We start from the raw sequence: 24,287 nt of genomic DNA, 5'->3' as shown, positions 1-24,287 counted from the left end.
TTTAACATCTCTTTTTAGGGGAGCACAATTCAACTTATGGAAAATAGTTATTAAGAAAATGATCAGATCACACCCATACTTCACATTGTACATTAGGATAAAAACTAAATAAATCAGAGATTTAAAAGTAAAAACTAAACTCATAATGTCCTAGAATAAAACATATATGAAAACTTTTAATATTGAGAGTGATAAACACTTTCCTAGCTAAACTCAAAATCCAAAATAATAAAAGACAATATTGACATATTATAGGAAAATATTTTTAAGAACATTATGACTAGGAAAAATTTCTGCATTCAAATGAAAGTCACAATACAAAGGACAAACTGCAAGAGATATTTTCAGATTTTATCATAAAAGAATAATCTCTCCAAATAAAAATAAGATATTAAAATTTGAGTGAAATAAAAGACCAAAACATATGAAAATATGCAAAATATAGAAAGTGTATTTTAAACATATGAAAAGAAGATCAACCTGACTTGTAATTATGTAAATGAATATTTGAACTATGCTGAAATACTACTTCTTCATTATCAGACTGGCAAAACAGCATAGTTTCTTGACTATTCTGGGGGAAAAGAGGCATTTTCATACATTGCTTATAGGAAGGTGATGATTCCACCTCTATGGGAATAATTTGGCAATAATTAGACATATTACGTATTACCCTTCAACCAAAAAAATTATTTCCAAGTGTTACCCAAATATACAAGGTGAGTTATGCACAGAATGACTTAGGAATAAGGTTTTTCACTGGGATGCTATTTACAATGGCAAATGTTTATCAATCAGAGATTGTAGAACAAACCATGAAGAAACACTAACAACCATAAAAATTAATGGTAAAGACCTCTATACATTGATATGAAGTAAACTCCATAATATTTATTCAGTGAAATAAGATATAGTATATAAAATATAGTGTCATGCTGTTGTGTAATACAGGAGAAGAAATATGCATTTGCTGTTTTTTGCAAAGAAAGATAGTAAAGAGAAACCACAAATTAATAAAATGCTTATCACAGGAAAGATGAAAAACAGAAAGAAGTCAGGTATTTTGGGAAGGTAAGTTAGATTTTCTGATTATACTCTATTTTCTGTATTAAGGGTTGCATACTGCACAATAAAATAATATTTAAAAAACAATTGTTAATATTTGTGAGCAAAATAAAATGAATGTGTCTATGTATCAAGTTGATCAACACAATCACAGAGATGTGAATTAAAGTGATTTTAAAGCACAATATTTTGGCCATTCATTCTCAGTAATCAATGTGTAAAGGATAATAGAAACTGAAAGTTAGTTTTAAAGCACATCTAGCAATCTAAGTGTGGCAATGTTCTACTGTGATTTTGAAATTATTTTATTTTATTATAAAAAATGCAAATGCATAATTTATAAAAATTACTAGATCAAGCTTTACAGAGTAATAGGAAAGAAATGAATATACACAAAGATGCAAAAAAACCTATAATAGTAAATCTGAATTGGAATCAATAATGTATAATCATTATATTTTCTTTTAAAAATATTTATTTTATAGCCCTATCCAATGAAAAAACACTAAGGCCTCTGTAAAAAGAATGAGGACTCCCTTAAAGTTGAGGATGAGGTATCTTTTGCTGTGTCAAAAACAAAGATGAGAATCAGTTTTCTCACTGGTAAGTTGGGAGGTAACAAATTAAGCCAGTAAAAAATAATAGAATGATTTATGCTGTAAGGGATTACAGTTGGAGCATCAGCATGAATTTATGTTTAGCTTAATATAGATACAGATGGTCAGGCATGGAAATATTTATAGATATATGTAAATACACAGGTTAATACACACAAACATACATTTTCTCAATCTGTCAGCTGAGTGTGTCCAGAAGCAACCGTAGCAAGGGGTACATCTAGAACCCAGATTTTTGTTTCTAATGCCGTACTCCAAAAAATGCAACCAGGGTTTCTTAAAGAAATGTTGATTTTAAAATTGGGGTAAGAAACATACAACATGGACCTGGAGCATATGGTAGTGACAGATGCTAAACACACAAACACACACATACGCAAACGTGATCCATAATGAAGACACGTGAAAGGCATCCAGGACCTTGCTGAAAGAGCTCCCTGGAGACAAAGGTGAAACCCTTCAAACAACACAATAAAGCAATAATGGATTATAACTTAAAGTATAAAATAAACACCCACAAGTCCAAACTGATATAAATAAATGAAGGAGAAGAGATAAATCTCCCTTGCAGGAAAATTCCAAGTAATTCATATAGTTACTCCTCCCTCCAGGATGTGAAGCGTAACTCCTCACTTCTTAAGTGTGGGTTACCCATTGTGACTTCCTTTTAAAGAGGGCAGACAGATGGAAAGAGGCAGGAAAGGGTAACTTTACAGTGGAGAAATGACAAACATTAACAAGGTGATCAAGGTCAACAGCAAAAATGATAAACCGTGTTGACAGAACATTCTCTTGATATGATGCATTGGAGATGTCTCTTTGATCCTGTGGTCTTCACCCCATACTCATTAGCCCATTCATGAGAAAAAAACATCAAACAAAATTTAGGAACAATCTACAAAATACCTAACTAGTACCCCTCTAAACTAGTATGGGGGTAAAATATATGGCGACAGAAAATAATTTGACTCTGGGTTGCGGGCACACAATGCAATATACAGATCACATATCACACAAATGTACACTTGAAACCTAGATAATTTTATTAATCAAAATCACTCCAAAAAGTGTAATTAGAAAAAAGAAAAATAACTATAAACTATCAAATTTATCAAAAACAAGCAAAATATGAGAGTCACAGCCAAGAGAAGCCTAAAAAAAAATACATGACTACTAAATGTAATGTAGTGTCTTGAATGAAAGCCTAGAACAGAACAAGAACATTAGGTAAAAACTAAAGAAATATGAATAAAGTATTGACTTTAGTTAATAATAATGTATCAATATGTGTTCATTAATGGTAGAAAATGTACCACACTAATATGTTCACAACATGTGAAATCTTTTTATTATGTCCCCATTTTCCTGTAAACCTAAAACTGCTATAAAATGACTAGTTTATTATTTTTTTAAAGGACTATTGTTGCATACAGTCACATTAATTTAGAGCTAGCAGAAACCTAGGGATATTTATATGTGACTATACCCTCTTATTTTGTATTAAGGAAAACACATGCCCAAAGAGAATAAATAACATGTGTGAGATCACATACCATCAAAACTTACTCTGAACCATGACCATTTCACTTTATTCTGAAAGGAATGCAAGCTAAGATACTAATTCAAAGTGACTTGAATCAAAAAGTTTCTTTTAAAAATGTTTAAAATTCTTTCTCATCCAGCAACTCTTTCCAAAAAGTTAACAAAAATTAGATTCTAAAAAGAGGTGTCCAAAATTGTTGGGTCTGCTGAGATAACATTTAACCCACAGAATTCGTAAGTGTTTCCAATAGATATGTCCAGAAGAAAGCCCCAATGCCGTGGGCACATGGAGAAATGCTGCACTTGAATTCTTATAGTTTGACCTGGCCTAGAACCTTAACACCCAATGTTTTTAGAGGCTCAGAACTAAGCAGGTGTTGGGAAACTAACTGTACCGATTGATCTTAGAAATGACTAAAATCTAATTTAGAAAACCATTCTATTGATCCATAGGTAATGAGACATATATATGTCCCATACGCCTGAGCAGCCTGAACTTACTCATTATCAGACCAACAGTGAGAATCTATGTTATAATCAAATGTATGTTCAGTTAACATAGAACCAGAGCAAGGAAGCATACACTGACCAGTTGAAATAACTGATGGATCTACACTCACACACCCTGTTCAATTTGCCCCTGGAAATGACTTCCTTAGGCAATGTGAGGTGTCCATTGCACCTCTACCTCCTTGGTTCCTCTGTTCCAGGGTTTAGTCTACCTGGCTGCTCCTTAGAATCACCTGGGGAACTTAGAAGGGAAGCTGACGCTGGAGCCCTACCCCAGAGCGTCCTGGGGATAAGACTCAATCCTTGCCACATTGATACTTGTAAATGGCTCCATAGATTTTTCTAAGATGAAGCCACAGCTGAAGTCACCAATCTCTATTATCCATCACTCCTGCTAAACTCCCACATACCATTTCTGAGGGCTGGATTACTTTATCTTGGAACTTTTGATTTCAAAGAACTGCAGAAGCTAGAATGATAATGCAAACTTTATATTTTATAGACAAGTGCTGCTACCAGTATAACAACACACGCATACTGTATGCTGATGAATTACAATGTTCAGTTCAAATGAAATACATCTTTATTCATGTATACTTTTATATCACCTGTGTAAGAAAGGAAATTATACTTCCTTCAGTCATTTCCGTATGTTAGCAATTAACTCCTTCCAGCTTCTCCTAGATCTAACACAAGGGCAGCCCGCGTCAGGGTCGTCATCACTAGAGAAAGAGAGAGAAGGGGGCAAGAAGTGGGCTCAGCATTTTTTAGTTTGTAAAGTGTTACATAATTATTTTGTAAAGTGCTATTCCTGGTTTTCTGTGGTTCTAAATGGTCAGTTTTCTATGCCGTCCCTTCCCTCCAATTCCCAGCACTAGAAAGGGGGCTTGGAGGTGATGAGAGGCATTGAACGTGACTCATGCATGGGCTTGTACATATAAATCACCATCTCCTCCTCCTCCCTGCATCACTTATGGTTGTGAAGAGTTTATCAGATCCTCACGTCAGCAAAGAGAGAACGAGGACTCAGATGAGAATGAAAACATGATCCAAACACGGTTTATTTAGTAGTTATAATGTTTTCTGTTTCAATAAGAGAAAAGAGATGAGTATTGTGTTTGAATTTAAATTTTTAATTTTGTAAATAGTTACAAAATGTTATTGCTTAAAGTAAGTTGCCCTTAACAAAAGGCTTTGAAAAATGACAACTAATATTAATGGAGGGGTGCAGAAGAGGAATCTAATACGTTACAATAAACACATCAAAGGGCAATGGTTATTGTTACTATTTTGGCAGTACTCTAGTATTGTGAGGCCCAAGGAGTAGTCTCTTGAAGCGCCTTCATACATTTCCCTCTTCTCCAAGGCTGTGGATTGTGTGGTTTGCTACTCCAAGGATAACTGAATTTTCCCTAATGACAGGGTTACCTTGATCACCATCCACATTTATTTGTGTACCTACTTTTACCTTTCACTTCTTCCTTTCAAGTCCTCAGCCAAGGCGACACACACACCTGACTGCTTTTATATGTCTGCCTTCATCGACCCCACCTACCATCCTTCAGCACACCTGTCCACAAATACATCTGCCTGAATCAAACGCATGTAACATTTTTTCCACAAGCACCAATTTCCATCAAGCCCAAATTTTAAAACATTTTGGAAATAAGATAGAGTATCTGTTTAAGTTCTATTTTATTGCCTTTCTTTGGCTTTCTACATCATCTCGATATAATTTTTATTTCATGAATGGTGGCCTGGAAGGTGTGGTCCTACCTTTTCCAAAACTTACTGGGAGGAATTTTTATTCCACAGCTAATTCTAGGATTTATCTCCAAAGTGTCCAGTCTCAGTCTTAATGGTGTTTCAGGACTCAGAGGGGGAATGCAAAGAAAGTGATCATGGAATATTCTCCTTCCTGAATTTCTTTGTTTGTGGTATACTATCTTTTACCAGCTACAAAAATATCAAAAGAAAATAACCAAGACACTCTCTAATTATCTGTAAATTCAACCTGCTTTAAAAATAAAGGAAAAGGGAAAATCTAGGTTTTGAGTTGTTTCAATGAACAACCATTCAGGGACCTTTTCTATGCCTCACCTAACCCCATTCATACCTGGTAATACTCCCTTTTCTTATAAATTTCACTCAAGTGCTCAGTTCAGAGAAGTCAAGTCCAAGTAGCAAGCTCTGGTACATGGGAACATGACTGTGGATTCACAATGTGTGACTGTGTGCATTAGTCTTTATCTGATTGTTCTCCCCTTCAGTCTCACTTACGAATACCTCGCTTCAGAAAGCCTGCATTTTGTACAAGGAGAAGAACCAATTTAATGGAATACCAGTGGGCAAATAGAATTCATGCCTGCAGATGAGCAACATCTTCCTGTTTTCCACAGAAATCTTTGGGTTCTCAGTGCCAACACAGGCATTGGTCAAAATTTTGCCTGATATCCTTTTTGAAATAAGAAAACTAAAGTCTAAGGAGTGCTCTCAAGGCTCCGTGAGGATATTCTCTAGTCTTTCTATCTCTGTTTCTCCCAATTTTCTCCTCTCTCTCTCTCTTTCTCTCCCCCACATGTACACATTTTATCTCTTCTAAAGCCACTCACTTAAGAATCAGATAAATCTGGTTTAATCATTTACCTACCCATTTACTAGCTGTTTTCTTGTTTTTGTTTTTTTTACGTGAACTCTCAGAAGTAGGGAAGCAAATCACAGTTACCTTTGATACTTGTTTTGAAATTTCAATAAGATACTATGAGTAAAACATTAAGTCCAAGGACTGGCCTGGTATCAATAATAATACTAACATTGACAATGGTGATAATAATGATATGAGGGAATACAGATGTGGTAATGGTAACTTCCGTGCATAGACTTCAGGAAGGGAAGCCTATCAATAATTGGCATGTGATGTCCTGTCCCTCACCCTAACCCTGGTTAAATGGAACATTCTAGGACAAAGAAGGACTGGTAGCAAAATCAATGACTCACAGTGTGAGGTACTGAAATGTTGCCCAATGAAAGGAGTCAAATGAGGTTCAGCATAGATTGAGCCAACGTGTGTTAGCTTTTGATTCTTGTTTATGTTTTGAAAGAACATCAGTTGATAGATTAGTCACACCACAGACTGACCACACGTGGAAGGGAGTCACAAGGCCGTGAAAGACAATGCCTGGGATGCCTTGTGCTTAGGCATGGTCATGCTATAACAGTTGGGGGGCACTGGGCTGCTCAAATTCACACAAATGGTAGGAAGTACAAATATGACCAATATTATTCATTTGAAGGGAATGCTAAGAAGGCAAGCCTGACTTGGAGGCATGAACAAGCAAGATTGCTGGGGTGAACACAGGAGAGAGAATCCAGTAGGTAAGTCATGTAGGAAGACTAAATGAACCATTGAAATGATGTTTTTGGAAGTATTTATGGAGTGAAACAAAGCTTAAGGTACAATTTTAAGTTTAAAAAAAGCAATAATTTGAAACATATACAGTCTTGCTCATTTCTTCATTACTTCTTTATTCCTCATCACATCCCCCCTCTGGAGTTAGAAGAAAATGTGTCATAATGTTAATGGTTAAGGGTATTTGGATGATTGAATTTACGATAATTATCTTCTTTCAAAAAATCCACAATGTATGTTAATTCACTATGCAACTGATGCAAATAACAAGAAGAAAAAACACTATTTCCTTGGTTTGTCAAACTCACCTATTTCATCTAGCTACTTCCAACTTTAATCTCCCTGATTATTTAGCTCTTAGTTTCTTGAGGACAGATCTGATTCCTGCCATGGAGATTAAGGGCCATTGTCATTATCCCTATATGGCCCCTGTTCACCCCAGTCCCATATCACATGCACTGTAATTAACTTTCTGTCTCTACTAGATGGTAAGCTCTGAGGACAGGGACCATGTGTGACTTTAGCACTGTTGCATTTCAATGCTTATCATACTTGATCCACAGTAAGAATAGTAAAAAACAGAGCATTTATGCAAAATTATACCTAAAAAGAGAGGACATGGTGGAGTTATGACTTCAGTGGTGAGTAGCACCAGAAAAGATTCCCAAACAAAGGGATGTCTCTGAAGTAAAGTAGAATGCCGGGGAACTATGGCAGGAAGAGAACTGTCTACTTGAAACAGCCACAGTCAGCTGAGGGCGAAGGGAAGTGGAGAAAGCCCGGCTGGACGCATACTGTGACCACTGAGGTTCAGTGACAAAGTCTTTCCCTGAGAGAAGGGCATGAGAAGGCACCATCGAGAACATGGAAGAGAGAACTGACATAGCTGAAGAAATAAACAAGAAAGAGTGTCTTAGCCTTGGGACCAGGCATAACTGCAAGTGGTAACAGAAAGGGCATTACCTGTGCTCCCAGAAGGAAGCAGAGGCTCTTTGTTGCCTGGGGTCCCCAAACTGCTGCGTCAGCCTCCTTTTGTAAGGGCTTCCGAGGACCTGCCAGCAGCACCAGCCATTCTCACCCCAGGTAAACTGGGAGGGAGGGTGACAGAGGGAGATGAAAGCAATCACAAGCTCCCCCAGCCTCCTCACACCATCAGGACCTGCCTCTTGCCCCACCCCTGTTTTTGAAGGGATGATGGCTTTGTTTGTATTTTTGAAGAAATATATTTGCAAGTCAAACATGTTATCCTGCTTAACCCCCTTGCTAAGTAAATAGACCCAAAGCTGACAAAACAACTCCTCAGGACAGAACTTAGAGCCAATTACATCAGCTTCCTGTTTTAAAGGCAGCTTTGGTTTCTGGACGCAATAAGAGAAAGCTGGGCTCTTTGAGTTAAAGCTGCTTTAAGATCTGAGAGTCTGTCCTGGGGAATGTTATTATATAAAAGAATGGAGGAAACAGGCTGGTGACTTGGGTCTTCTGCTTGGCTTCATTATCATGAGAGAATTATCACAAATCCAATGCACTGCCTCAGACAGATGTTAATTACACAGGAATTGGGGCATCAGTAGGTTATCTTCAGAACATAGAGAGTAACTTAACCTGGCCAAAGACTATGTCTTTTCCAGCAAAAGGTCTTAAACAACAGCCAGAGTAATAAGCAAAAAAAAAAAAAAAAAAAAAAAAAAAGTTTCTGTGTCTAAACTGCTGTGAAAACTCAAGAGCATCACATAATTAGGGCTCCTGCAATGCACTGTGGTCTTCTGCTTCACATTGGAAACTGACATTTGATCTAAGTCCAACCATTTGTGGCTACTATGAGAGTTAATTCTCAGATCATACTGGAGCCTAAAGTATGTTTATGGCATTAAAACACTTTTAGCTTTAAATTGGTATATTGTGGCCATTCCTGTTTTTACTAGGTCCTTCTGGGTGAAGGTTATGTTTCAGCAGGTGGCCTTCACTTTTGCTAACTTTTATGGAACCGAAGGAAAGCTTTTGCCAATCCTCACGATGTAGAATGGTTGTCAGTGTGTGTATTAGTCAGTGTCCTGGACTAAAGGCAATGGAAACATTCAATGGAAAGGGATTGACTGGAAAGATAAGAAGGGAGTCACAGAACTGAGGGAAAGCTTGAGAAGTAGGCGTACAACTTAACTGGCATAGGAAAAGCTCTGAAGTTGTAGGAGAAAAAGATGGCAATCCTTTTATAGCAGGAAATATCTGGTCCTCTAGAAATTAAGTGATATCCACCTGAGGCTATATTTTAGGGCCCACTGGGTCAAAATTGAAAGCCTCAGCTAATGGATAGCATAGAGGAGAAGAAACGGAAAGGCCGCCCTACCTCACACCCAGACTACACACAATGACAAATTGCCCCAAGGGGACGCGCGGGTGCTCTTAGGAAGGCAGAAGTGGAAGTGGTGAGCCCAAAGATGGTAAATCATCACGCTGGTTCAATAGTGATAGGGAATGGGGGCAAAGAAGACCATGGGAGACCAACTGGGTGGCACAACCCAGAAATTGAACACAGCTAGTTTTCCTGATCTTAAGAAAAAGTGCTAGCAAAAGTATCACATTAGTACAACAAATGCTTTAACCTTATTTTTAAATGCAACTTTAACCTTTTAATTTTTTTATTTTAAATTTTAAAGAATAAAGTAGTCATTTTAGAAAACCTTCAAAATTCATACAAGCAGAAAAAAGAACATATTACTCATAATTTTATCAGTTTAATTGCTGATAAGATTCCATTTAGTTTCTTCTACTTCCTTTGTAGGCATCTTTTCTAAGTGTATATGCTTGTACATTCTGCTTTTCTTATCTTCATAACATGAACTCTCCATATTATTGAAAGCTTCTTTTATTTATTTATTTTTTAATAATTTATTTGTTTGTTTATTTATTTATTTTTAGAGAGAGGGGAAAGGAGAAAGAGAGGGAGAGAAACATCACTGTGTGGTTGCCTCTCACTCGCGCTCCCAACTGGGGGCCTGATGTGCAACATAGGCATGTGTCCTGACTGGGAATTGAACCAGCGACACTTGATTTGCAGGCCGACACTCAATTCACTGAGCCAAAGCAGCCAGGGTTTTGAAAGCTTCTTTTAAATGTTATTTTAATGGTTGCGTAATATTCCATTGCTTTGTCTACCATTAAGACACCATACTCTCTGGGAAATTTTTACCTTTCATTACTATTAAAATTAAATGTCAACACACATCTTGGGTTTATAAACTTCTTTTTCCGTTTTAACTGAAATGTGGATTAGTTATAGTAAAATTAATAGGTAAAAAATCTGAAACTTATCAAACTAGGATACATGCAAACTTTATTTGACTTTCAAATTTCTAGGCAAATGTGAGAATAAAAAATCTCATATCTTCAGAGTTGAATATTATAATTAAAAATGATTAGTAGTAAAAATAGAATCTATAAGTTTAAGTTACACTTTCTTCTTCTGAACATCTGTGAATATTGGTCATCTTTGAAGAGTTAATGGGAGATAAGCTAAAGACAGGGACCTAATTCTGAAGTCTAGCTTGTCCCTTTATTAGTGGTGTGGCCCAGGGAAGTAATTTAACCTTCCTAAGCTTCTTACTTAACTCACAAAATAGAGAAATAATAACAACCATCATAGAATTTTGTGAAGATTAAATAGAATCATCATGCATAAAATTGCTTTGTAAAATATAAAGCTATCATCTATAAATCAAAAGGGTTCCTTAGATGCCAATATATTCTGGAATTTTCAGTGAGGGGTGTCCAGAAAAAGCCCATACATGTGCAAACCCCCTTTCACCTAAGTCCAGCAGCATAACAGGAAGTACAGGAGTCCCTGTGGTGTTTGCGTGTGCCAAATCTATCATCAGAGAGTATCTGGCTGAAAGTAGGCCTGGCAATGTGGTGGCAAATTAACTTTTCCTTATAGCTTCACACAGAGATTTTCCACCTTTTTCATCTCATGGCACACATAAACTAATTACTAGAATTCTGTAGCACACCGAAAAAATATATTTTATTTTGTGTTGATGTGATGAAAAAAATAGATACACCTTTGATTCGTTCACCCCGGATGGCTACTGTTGTGCTGTTGTCATTTTTTCATTTGACAATCTAAAGGAGGAGAAGTCAGTGTCCCTGACAAAATAGTCAGGTATTGCGTGTTTTAAAAATTCTTGCCACACACCCATTGAAAATTGTTGGTTTAACAGAGTCTCATCTACTTCTCAGGATTTAACCAATATCAAACTGTAGTGCAGTATTGTAAAGGAATGAAGAGAAATCCTAACCTCAACCCAGTGTATCTCCAGCAAGTTACGAATTAAGAATTCTTTCAAGAGGACCTTCTCCTCCCTAATTTCTCCCATCACATTCCTAGAAGCTAAGGATGAATTAGCCCAACAGTTACAATGCCATACAATTAAAAACATCATGAGGGACAGAGATATACGAACCAAGTTACTCAGACTAGTTATCACTAAGAGCACCTTAGTCTCCTGATGTTATGTGCCCATTGAGTCAGGACGCTTATAACTATCAACAGGCCAGGGATTTGAAGACATAATCAGAAAAATGTTCATGATGAGCTTTGTGTTGGAAATCCCAGTATGCTTTCTTCTACTAAAACCTAGAGTTGCTGAAGCTCAGGATAAAACTTGTCCTGCCTGGAATGTGATCTGAAAAGGATGGTAAGCCAAGGAAGAGTGCAAATGTGTTCTTGATTTTGTGTTGTAGTGAGGATGTAGACAGTCCCCGAAGATTCATTTTCAAAGTGAATTAATTACAAATCACCCTCCTCAAGGTGAGGGACATAGGAAAACAGCTAAGGCTTTCGGTGATGTTTAAGCATGCTGAAGTCAGGGCCCATATTCTCCATTTCATTCCCAGAGTTCAGTGCAATGCTTAGCACCCTGGGTGTACAGTGAACATTCGTGTAATGGATAAATGAATAACTATAACTTACAGTCCAATCATGCCCTGAATATATAACATTTTCTCATGCTCCTGTGCTGTTGTATGTGTTACATGCCACTTCCCAGGTTCTTTGCATGGGAAACATTTGCTTCTGTGTTGTGCCAACTCATTGTCTTCTCTTCTGCATTGTCCCAGACTTCCAATTCACTCTCAGAAGCACAGAGGCTTCCTCGATGTGACCCTAATCACCCAGAGTGCACTTCCATGATGGCAGACCATTGAATTTTCTTGTAAATTACTGTAGCTTCTATTACCTACTCTCACTGTACAGTGAGTTTAAGAACAACTAGCAAAGTGCATGCAAGATCGCAGTTAGGTAATGTGTTTCTTAAATTAGTGAACGACATGAGAAAATAATACTTTATTGCTGAAAGGGGCTATTGAGATTCTCTTATTTTCTAAATAAGGAAGCAGAGTTACAAAATATTCTTCTTTTCTCTTCTAAATAAGTCAGAAGTGAATCATGTGTCTCTTTTGCCCATCGGTATATCCTTAATGCCTTGTTTGGTACATATGCATGTCCAATAAATAATGCTTAAATGTAATAGTTTAAAATATCATAATTAAGTAGTGTTGATGCCAGTTCAAGAAGAAAGATGTTCCAATGCCAAATTTATTGTCTCATCTCTGTCTCTCTCAAGGTGCACCCCCTTAAAGAGTGCTGACAGCCCTCCTGTAGTTTTTTTCAAAGTTAAAAGCACCTGTGTTTTTGCAATTTAACATAATCTACTTTGACTCTGTTTCTTCTTTTATCTCTCTATTCTAAGTTTGATCATCCTTCCTTAAAAAACTGGCATAATCTAAACTCTCCAAAGATTCAGTTCAAATCCAAATCAGATAGTCAATCATGAACATAGAGCAGCCACCACTATGGTTCTTGGGAAGCAACTCAGAGCAGTGAATATTAATATAGAGCTGGTATGCAAGCCTTTGTGTTCTCTTGTCCATTTGTAAAATACCACCACATCTTTCAAAATTCATCTCTAGCACCCTCCAGTAAACTGGTTAAATAAATTATAATGGTTCTTCACAAGATATTTTGCAGCCATTGGAAAATTTTCAAAGAATTTTCAGTGAATTGGTGAAATAGTAAACTCTAGGTGACAGGTTGGGAGAGAAAATGATATCTATCATATCTTAATTTTTAGATAAATAAATATGAGAAAAATATAAAACATATCAAAATATTGGGTGGTCTTCAAGAGCGGTAATTCCTTAGAAAATGTTTTCCTTTCATTTTTAACTATTTTCTAAATGTTTTTCCAATGAGCATGTAAAATTCTCATAACCAGTCAAAGTGATGTCACATTTAAGTTCAATTCTTTCTCAAAAAAAATCTGCTATTAGTTATTTATACATCGGTGTGGTTTTATTTCAATAATTCACCCCTCCAGGGGCATACTCTCCCAAACTCTCTTCCTCCCTGCAAGATAAAAGGCTTTATCTCTAGTCAATGGGCTTTTGAATATAAGAGAAGAGGTAATAATATTGTGAACAATTTAGTACAGTGGGAAGAGCATGAGGTTTTGCAGTCAGAAAGATTTGGGTCTGCCTCTTACCAGGAGGATGATCTTCACTGTTGAGATTCAGTGTCTTCATTTGAAAATGCGAATCCCTAGTGAGAGGAAAAAATAACAGAGCCAAGAGGAATAGATACAGTAAGTTGAAAATAAGATATATTGGGTTAGTCAGATAAAGTGGGAGAAAAAAGAAACAATGGCCTGGACTCAACATAAGACACTACTAAAGTTTATTTAGTGTTTATTATATCCTGCAGTTTCTTTTGCTTTGAATATATACTCTACTGGGGTAAACTAGACTTCAGCAACAATTGTATAAGCAGTGTGATTGAAGTGGAGCAGGAAATCCAAAGCTGAAATACTTATAGGTACCCTGTTATACAAATAGTGACCTAGATTAGGATTTAGGTGTGTCAGCATTGACTCTACATTAGAATCACCTGGGAACATTTAAAAACTGATGCCAGGGATTGTACTCAAGTCAACGAAGGTGAGGAGGTGAGATTCACCATTTTTGAAAGACTTTTCAGGTGACTCTATTACGTAGACAGGTTTGAGAGCCTCTAAGCTGGGCTTATATGCTCTCTTATTTTTCTATTTGTGTGTGGCTCCCTTTTAATTTCCCTTTCCTTGTGATTTAAAGAGTGTTTACAGCAAGAAGCTTCTCAATGGGAATATACAATTCAGAGCTATTATTTCAATAGAAACTTATCCTACACTTTATATCAAGAAGGAAATAGGACAAGGCATGGACTGGAATAAATTGGAGAGCATGTGCCCTGTCTGAAATGGAATCTGCTTCTCACTCAACTATGCCAATTCTTGGAAGTTGGAAAGCCTGTCCACTGTTGGAGATCTTTATCCTTTTATAAAAAAAAAAAAAAAAAAAAAAAAAAAGAAAACAGCAGAACTCAAGATTTTGAATAACTTTATTTGGTTTTTACATGTTGGTTCAATTTCATGTACCATTGTAGGGTCCAGACAAACCATGTCTGTGGGCAAATCCAACCTTCTAGCCACTGGTTTGTGACTGAAATTAAAATATGGCACAAGCGTCTATCACAAAACCCTTGGAGGGGCTGGAGAAATAGGATATTTTAGTGAAATATACCTGCTATGATACTGAGTCTATCTTTAGGCCATTGAGGAAGTGGTTCTTATCTTTGCATCATTAAAAGAGCTCCTGCCCTGACGTTGGCAATGTTTAGTCCACCTGGCTTGGGTTCAGGCCCAGAGACCCAAGCCAATTCCTGCAGGAGCCATAATGATAATTCCTAGTACACTGCAGGTAACATATGTAATGTGCGCATCACAGTACCTGGGCATAGGAGGCATGCAATAAGTGTTTGCTTTCTCTTCTCCTCCTACTTTGCGGACTTTCCTCCTCTCCCACTCTCTCCCTACCTTGAAATATAAACACTTGACATGTCATCTTCTTCTCTGGATAGCCTTGGTCAATGCAATTGACAGCTTTTGAGTATATGATTTAAACATTTATTGAGTTTTCTCTTTCCCACCCAGAGATCAGCAAGAGGTTCTGACAGTGTGGTTCTAAGGCAAAACAGGTATAAAAGAAGGGCAATTTGGCAAAATCTATACAAATGTGAATTACACATCCTCTTTGACCTGGGAGTTCATCTAGGAATTTACCCTGCAGGTAATTTATAGGCTTATACATTTATTCAGATAGATGGATTTGATATTCTCAAAGCAGAAAAAATTTCTTTTGTGATTTAAAAAACTGAAAGTCTAAATATTTATCAAAAGGGAATACATGTTTATACAATAGGATCATCTGAAGCAGCGTTTCTCAACCAAGGGTAATATGGCATGCAAGGGAAATTTGCCTATTTCTGAAAATATCTTTGGTTTTCATTACTGGGGAGGTGCTATTGTTATGTTGTAGGTAGAGGCCAGAGAGGGTGCTAAACATCTTACAATTCACATGACTGCCCTATCTTTAATTTTAAGAGTTACTCATGACATTTTCTAGTTAACTGATAGCCATTCTATATGACACGAAACTCTAAAATATGTAAATACTGTCCTAATTGAAAAACACATGCCCCAATAAGTAAAAAAGTCTTCAAAGCATCTTCAATTTTTGTCAATAAGGAAGGAAACAATCTGTGACTGATGTAGTTAGATGTCTGGAAAAAAGAAAACACAAAAAAATTGGAGGTACACAGTGGGGACTGGTATCAGAGATATTAAATAATGTTGACATATAAAGAACTTTATGATTCCATCAGCATTTATGTTGTGCATATTTAGAATTTTTCAAGGCCAAAAATACTTTTTTAATATGCCACCTCTTTACTATGTAAAATAGTCTTTTATAAATTGGCCTCTTGGTTATATCAGTCCTTCCAATCAAGCATCCAATTGTAATCCTGGCTCCCTCCCCTGAATCAGTTTTCACTAGTTGTATATTAAATATACAGCCAATACTATATCGTAATGATCTCCATCTGCAGACGCTGATATTTTCAATGGCCCTAGGAAGATTTCCTTAGGGTACTTTGAACAGAGACAAAATAGATACTCGACTACCCTGAAGCAATTATAAAGCCGGGTTGTTCAATTTTGTATGGCGAGAATTCATTTGCCTTATTTCTAACCTAACATCACTGCATATAAATGCAATAAAACTATAGGCTCAGACTCAATCCTGGCATCACATATCAGAACATTGTATCTTATCAAACACATTTCTCAGGTGAAATAAGCTGCATATAGTTACAGAAATGCTTCAGCCACAAATGTGATTGCCATAAAAAATCACATTAAGCAAAAGGTCTACTATTTAGTGAGTCAAAAAAAGCCATCTAACATGCGCTCCAAAAAGAAATTCTCAGTTTTTGCTGGTGAATCCCCCAAACTAAAATACTTTTCAGTGAGCCAAATACTATGGGTAACATCAGTATAATTACTTACCTCATATGACCACTACAATAGCCTCCTAATTGTTCCTTGAATGGAGAAGAGCAAATCCTTCCAAACTAGCCTCTACATGTCTGCCAGTGCAATCTTTCTAAATGGCAGTCTCCCCTGGTCACTCCCCAGTTTTTAAAATCATGACTCTTCTTTGTCATCCTCAGGGTAACATCTTTGGAGATCTTCAGAGGACAGTACAACTTTTCATAATCTTATCCCAGCCAGATTTTCTAGCTTTTAGCTTTCCTCTCTGCCATTTTATTCACTCTCACCTTACATTTCAGCAATACCTAAATAATCACAACTCCCCGGGTAGCTCAAGGCCACGACCAGGGTCAGGAGGGTGAGGCATTTGCCTTAGGTGCCAAACTCAAGAGGATTCCCAATCTTCCCGCCTCTGCCAAAAAAAAGCAGTAATCAAGATAAGTAATGTTTTAATGAGATATTGTAAATAATCAAAATAAATATAAAATTTTATAATAACTAAAATATCAAACTATTAAAATATAATTGTATTAGAGAGGTCAAAAATATTTACCCACTGGTGATTATTCCTCTTGCTTTGCCTGTCCGTTCTGTATTTGTTTATCTTATGAATCTTGCTCACCCTCCAAGAAAAACATCTCCTAGGAAGTTCTCTGTAATTTTCCCCTTTCCAGAAAGAATTGGGGGCTCCTTCTTCTGAACTATCATTGTACCGTATACATGCTTCTATGTTAGGGACTTATCACCTATGTTTAACTGAGTGTCTCTGTGTTTATTTATTTCTACACCAGCTGAGTTAGAACACTGTGGATTCCTTTCACACGTTTCTGTCAAGACACTGTGCTTATTGTGGTCGCCATCTCTTATACTGACCACGGTAAGCAGATTCCAGAGATGGCCCAATGACCTCTGCCCCCCTGGTGTTATGCCCATGACTAAGTCATATTACATGGGAAGGTTAACAATATCTCATGCCCTTGAGTAGGTTACAGTATGAGGCAAAGGTAGAAGAATTTTGTAGATGTAAGGCCCCAAATCAGTTGAATTTAATCAAAAGGGAGATTATCCTAGGTAGTCCAGATTTATTCAGTGGAAAGACCTTTAAAAAGATGGCATAGGATTTGCCTGAGGTCAAAGACTGTCCTACTGGCTTTGAGGAACAAGTTGCCATGCGTTTTATAGCTATAAGAAAATGAGCCCTGACACAAAAGAGTGAACTTGCAAGAGAAGCCTAAACCTCAGATGAGACCACAGCCTCAACTGAAATCTTGATTGCAGCCTTGTAGGACCCTGAACTGAGGGCCAAGCTAATCAGTGCTCAGTCTCCTGACCCACAGAAACTGGTTAAAATGACTATTTTGTGTATAATTGTTATGCAAAAATAGAAAACTAACACAGAGACTATCGTAGTAACCCTCTAAATTAATTTTTCTGAAGGAGACCTATGGTTGTTTTATTCTCTGCTCAGAGACCTTCAATAGCTCCCAGTTTCCCATAGAATAAAAAATAAACTCCATATTCTATATCACCGGTGATCTTCCAACCCTTCTTTCCAAACCTATCTCCTGCTAGTCTATAAAATAATTACTCCCCTTAAGCAACCATTCTTTCTCCTAGAACATGCCCTACCTGATGCTTCTATCTACAATGACAATTCTTGCATTTAAAAATGTAGGCCTTATAGTTGATGACAAATGCCACCTATTCTTAAGATCTCAGAACAATTCTTATTTTTGATTTGATAATTGACTTGATACTTTCTCAATTTTAAAGGTAATATAAGGGTCCATGCCTTAGAACAAGATAATTTTTACTACCTTCCTGCATTTTTTTCCTCATATGCATACTTTTCACAAAGCTTACATTGTATTCAACATAGGATTTTATGCAAATTAATTTGTACAAGTTAATATAACAGACATTTATAGCAATTATTTTTTAATTTCCATAAGCATAATTGTAGTGTCTGGAAAATGTTTCTTGAAGATCCGTGCCATATTTATTAAATTGGTATATCATGAGCTAGCTTTAAGGTTGATTTCAACTTCTCATCATTGTAAGTAACATTGCAGTATATGTTTAGTTTGTAAAAAAATTATTTTTATTTTACACATTTTTATTAAAGTAGATTCCCTGGAGCGTAACTGTATCAAATGTATGTCACCATCTTTTTACACTTTCTTTATCCTATTCCCTGTCTTCTGATATAATCTCTTTCTATATTTTAGGATGTTCTTCTATTTTGGCATATACACTACTATCTGTATTTACAATGTGCTGTATATATTTATATCTCATAGGTAATTAATATCCACCCAATACGGGAGTATAGAAGGTGGGTAGTAATCTATGCAAGGGGTCCTAACGAGAGTGTTATGACATGAGGCTAATGGTAAAAGACTAAGCAGGGGGCTTCAGCCTGTGGTACTTCTGCTTCATGTACTCTTGCTGGTAAATAAAGTCTAAGAGTTTCTGAGTTCCCAGGTTCTTTAGGTGCTCTTTCCTAAAATTAGCCTTCTTCGGAACATTAAAAACATCATGTAGATTTTTGATTTCCACCTCCTCTAACACAAGCCTCTTTCCTTTTACTTTATAAAAGTCACACCTCTCACTAATCCTAGAATCTACCTATGATGAAATGTCCCAGGGTGTATAAACTCCTCTGACACCAAATAAAGGGACACCAGTTGGTGGAGATGCTGAAAAACCGAACGTCTCTAATGATGAGGTGACAATCTTTTCTGAAAGTCTGGTGGTTTCCAGTTCTTCACTTTCAGCAGAATTGAAGAAGACCTAATCAGGTTTTCAGCTAATAGATTAAGACTAATTTATTATGCTAGATGACTATGTGAGTTCTGACATACATCGCTGAAGAAGATCAAAGAATTGAGTGGCAGTACTCCTTCTGTTCCTGTTCACTTATTTATGGGAACAGGATTTCTCATTGCTTACATCTATAAAAACCAAAAATAGGAGCAGAACTTATACAGTATCTATACGACTCTAGCAATAAGTAATCTTCATCCATAGACATAGGAGCCAATGAAATGATAGAAAGACATTTAGCGCATTAAGAGATGAGTTCGCAATAAAATACTATTACTACTTTTATACTCAAATTAGAAGTATAATACATTGTTTTGATCAGTGGTGTACTTATGACTATTACAAAAACAATGTAAAAAACTATTTTAACACTTAATTTTATGATTACAGGAAACATTTAAAAAACTAAAATCTTAATTTATGTACATGGTTTATTGTACAAGAGTATGTGAAGTCGATAATATAGTCCTAAGCATAAAGTACATGAAATCAGGATAAAAGTTTTTGGAGGAAGTAGAATAAAAACTACTAGTTTGAGTAGTAAGAACAATGTTGTTTTAAAGTTATTCATGTATTTTGAATGCGTGGTAGGAAGTATTTATTATTATAATATTTACACTTCATTGGAAAATTTTAAAACATAATGTAACAGTTTTATTCTTAAGTGTTAATATTTCTGCTGTGCAGGAAATCACATTTGTGAAAGTATGTAAACATGTAACGAAAAATTTCAGCCACCAACTGAACAGTGTACAAGCTTGTATATAGTTTCCCCAAATTACTCTAGAGGCGTACAGATGAAAAACATTTCATGAATCCTCCGTAAGCCTCAATGATTAAACTGAAGGTTTTAGAATTATTATTACCAAGTTGTGTGAACAACAGACAACCTCACCTCACACTTAAGCCCCACCCCCCACCTGTGATACATCCCATCACTAAGCCTCATGCCAAACCTCAGACCATCCCTGACCTCCACACAAACTGATGAGTTCAATGGCGCATAGTTGACAAAGTTGACTAATATAAACTGTTGAAATTTTCAGATGCTATTGTCAGTTTTCTCCTTTAGTGCACGGAATACCCATGTGAGTTCCAGTGAGCTCAAGGCAGCTGCCAACCCAAGCATCTCTATTGCAGAGAATTGTCTCCTTGGATGGTCGGGCCACTGAACTGCCATCGTTCCTGCTGCTCACAGCCCTAGCTGTAATGATACTATGCTCTCTCGGCTTCCCCAAAGAGTCTACGCCCAGGAGGGGAAATAATTATACTTTTGCTGTTTTCTTTAATTTAATCCTTCACACATCTAGCATGTTTGCTTAGATAGTATACACCTCTCCAAAATATAATGATAAATATGCAATCAGAACTAGGTTATCTGATTTAAAATTATAGTGATATTAATGCTGAATTTTAAGAAGTGCTTTAAAAATAATGATGTGACTCATTTCCACCTATCACACGCATCTAGAACTTGAATTCTCTACCTTTGCTATATAAAATAAGCTCTAACACTTTCATAAGACTCTTTTTACACATAAAACCTACCCAGCAACGTCCATGGTATTGGGGATTTAAGATGAATTAAAACCAATACTTGCCTTAAAGAGCTCACAGTCTATAAGGGAGATAAATGTATAATTGTAAATTGATAGTTGTTAAATGCCTAAAGTAAATTTATAAATTGTACTGCATTAAGCATGTTAGTGAAAGAAATAATAATAATCTTCTACTGTAGATTTTCTGTTCCTTCTACATAGTACATTCTGCCAAGCATGTGATTTCTTGTTTCTCTTTTCTGAACAGAACCCCAAAGTAGATCTGGTTATCTACTGCAACTGAATTTGAGAGAAGAAAAAGTAATCTATTTTACTTAATGAGGATACAACTTCATGTAAAGTGCATGGTATCGCTGCTGGTACCATGTATTTAAGTATTTAATAAGTTAAGCATAGTTGCTTTATTAACACAATCATAAGCCAATCAAAAAATGGTTCCTGGGAGTCAAAGGATGATAAGAAAACGCATTCCAGAAAAAAGGCTGCCCACGCTAGGAGCTGAATTTTGGACGGAGGCCCACAGGACTGAGAAGGATGAGTGAAATATCGTCTTCCTGACTTTCACAAAAACGCATGCTGCCAGAACTCCTTCTGCCTCTTTCCTTGTACTTATTTATGATGTTTCCTTGCAGGAATTTCTTCTTGTACTTAATTGCTAATTCTGAAAACTTTCCAGGACTTAGTCCTCCACCCTCTTTTTCCATTTTGACCCACACTCAGGAAGTGCACTTCTCCCATGGCTGTGCGTGCTGTCTTTACACAGACGACTTTCAAATTGGTATTATAAAGAGTTGCATCCCTCTAAGTCCCAGACCTGTACACCCAACTACATACTTGTTCTCCCCATTTGGGTGTTTCACAGGCACCCCAAATGTGTCTGCTCAAACCTGATCACTTGGATTTTCCCTGTTTGTTCCCATAAAGGACTCTGCCTCTGTCAGCCATTGATGCTAGAAACTGGAAGTCATTCATGTTTGCTTCTTTCTTAACCAACATTAAATCCATATCAAGTCTTCTTAGTTTCTCATCCAAAATTCTGCCTTATCTTTACTATCAGCACCGCCATTACCCTTGACTCAATACCATGGTAAAAACTTCCTTCTTGGTGTTTCTATACTTAAATTCTTTCCTTTCTAACCCACTCTGCCTTCAATCTATCCCCAATGCTTTAGCCAACATACTCTTTTTTAACCTATATTATGATTATATCACTCTTCTGTTAGAACTTGCAGTGGCTTCCTAGGCTATTTAGAATGAAGTCAAATATCTTATGATAACCTGAATCTGACTGATATGACCCCTGCCTACTTCTTCTGTCTCCCCTCATGGCCGACATTGTTATGCTTCAGAGACACTGGCCACTTTTCAGGCTCTTCTGCATATCAAATGTTTCCTTCCTCAAAATGTTCATACCCATTACTACTTCTGCCTGAAAATATCTTCACTTGTGCTTTGCATAACTGTTTCCCTCTCCATGTTGGTCTAACCTTAAACATAATCTTCTCAGAGAAGATTTTTCTGATTATCGTAACAAAGAAAGGCCCTTGCTGCCATTTTTTTCTATTGTATCCAATCTCCTTCTATCTCCTGATTCAATGTGCAAATACACATTTGTTTACTTATTTCCTGTCTCCTCTACTGAGATGTGAGATCTACAAGGCCTAGGATTATCTAGTTTACTCATCGAAGTATATCTAGGGTGCATCATAATGTTTGGCATATAGTTGATACTCACAAATATTTGCTAAGTGAAAAAGAAAAAAAAAATGAATGTCCCATTGAATAAAGGAAGCATCGTGTATGGGCTTCTGACCGTGTGAAGAGCAGTCAAACAAACTGAATCTCTTTAACCCACTTATAAAATAGGGATAAAAATGATTTTTTTTTTAACTCATAAGGATACGGTAAGTATTATATGAAAGAAATTTATGTGGAAAGTTAAAAGCATCAAATTATTGACTTATATTGTTATTTAATAGTTACCCTTTTGATCACCTTGTTATCCTAGATGATATAAACTCTGAGTATTGATAATTAGAAGTCACCAAATGTTGATGTTCCTTTTGAAAATCGTATGTACAATATTCTAGTACTAGTGCATATATAGAATTTTCTATGTTAATAAGAAAACTGAGTCAGCCTGATGTCATGAACAAAAAAGATTTAAAAAACTGCCATGCTCCAGTTTCTGCCTAATCCAAACTTAATGTGGAGATCTAGGGCAATTGCTTAACTGTGGATCTCAGTTCCCTCATCTGTAAAATGGGCCCTGCCTCTAGGGCTTTGTCAAATAACTAATTAATGAGAGCGACCACTAATTGTTGAGAATGAAGTTGGAGATGAGGGACAATCTGCCTGTTAAAGGCAAACATCATTAACTTACATCTCTCTCCTTTGAGAGACTCGGCCAAATGGATTTGGAGTGCTTTTGTAAAAGTTTCTATTAGATCCCTGCATTGACCTCACAATGTCCCTGGGGACTGGGGAAGAGAAATCAATCATTCACGATAATAGGTGTCCTGCAAGGGTAATAATATATTTCAACCTTCTCTTTATGTAGTCCTTTGATAATCCACAGAGAATGCTTGGCAAGCAACAGTCGAAATAAAGTGTCCTATTTTAGTGATTTTTTTTTTGATCACTGAAGTTTAAATATTATTATGATGGTGAGTCAGTGTTTCTAATACCCTACAGGCTGGACCTTAACCACACTAAAGAGCTACCTTGCTTTCAGGTAGCTTCCTTCTCCTGAGGCCCAATTTATCTTCTGACCCTGTTGCTTTAAATGATCACTCCCCCATTTAAAGCCCCTCAGTGCCAGTTACCCTTGTGGGTTTCCAGGTACATTAAAATATCAAGCCAACAGAGAGCCTCAGCAGACATTCAAGACTCCCCTCCACTTGATCTGGCTTTCTTCTGAGACCCCCTTGGAGCCCTCACGCTGTAGCCAAACTAATCTGAGACTGTTTCCTTATGCTTCAATTCACATTGTTGTGTATGCTGATGTTTCTGGGCATTTCATTTGTCGCTAAATAAAACCCTTTCTCTCATGACCTCTAGAAAGCCAACACTCCCTGCTCTCCTTGGCTAGAATTCTCCTCAATCATTCACTCATTGAATACATGTTTATCAAGCGCTATCATGTGTCAGGGCTTGGGCAAAGGAGAAAGAGACAAAAACAGACAAACTTCTCAACTCATTAATTTTAAATATTGCTGAAAAATACTCAATAAACAAAAGAATAGTATGTCCTGAGGGGGATAAATACTATGAAGATAACTACTATTTTCAGACCCATGGTTGGGAATGCCCGTATGTAGAGGGCCAATGTAAGTTATAT

General features: G+C 36.7%; 1 long non-coding RNA gene across 1 annotated transcript in view; it reads left to right on the top strand.

Annotated features, from left to right (window-relative positions):
- Nucleotides 1-21,072, top strand: part of LOC150020306 (uncharacterized) — an 81,279-nt gene extending 60,207 nt beyond the window's left edge. The window contains exon 3 of the long non-coding RNA XR_016509342.1: nucleotides 20,461-21,072. This is a non-coding gene — a long non-coding RNA (uncharacterized LOC150020306). The remainder of the gene's footprint in view (nucleotides 1-20,460) is intronic.
- The last annotated feature ends 3,215 nt before the right edge of the window (nucleotides 21,073-24,287 follow it).

This window comes from Furipterus horrens, unplaced genomic scaffold (genome assembly GCF_987537825.1).
Source record: "Furipterus horrens unplaced genomic scaffold, mFurHor1.1.pri manual_scaffold_2, whole genome shotgun sequence".
Taxonomy (NCBI): Eukaryota; Metazoa; Chordata; class Mammalia; order Chiroptera; family Furipteridae; genus Furipterus; species Furipterus horrens.
This window is presented reverse-complemented; position numbering and strand designations above follow the sequence as displayed.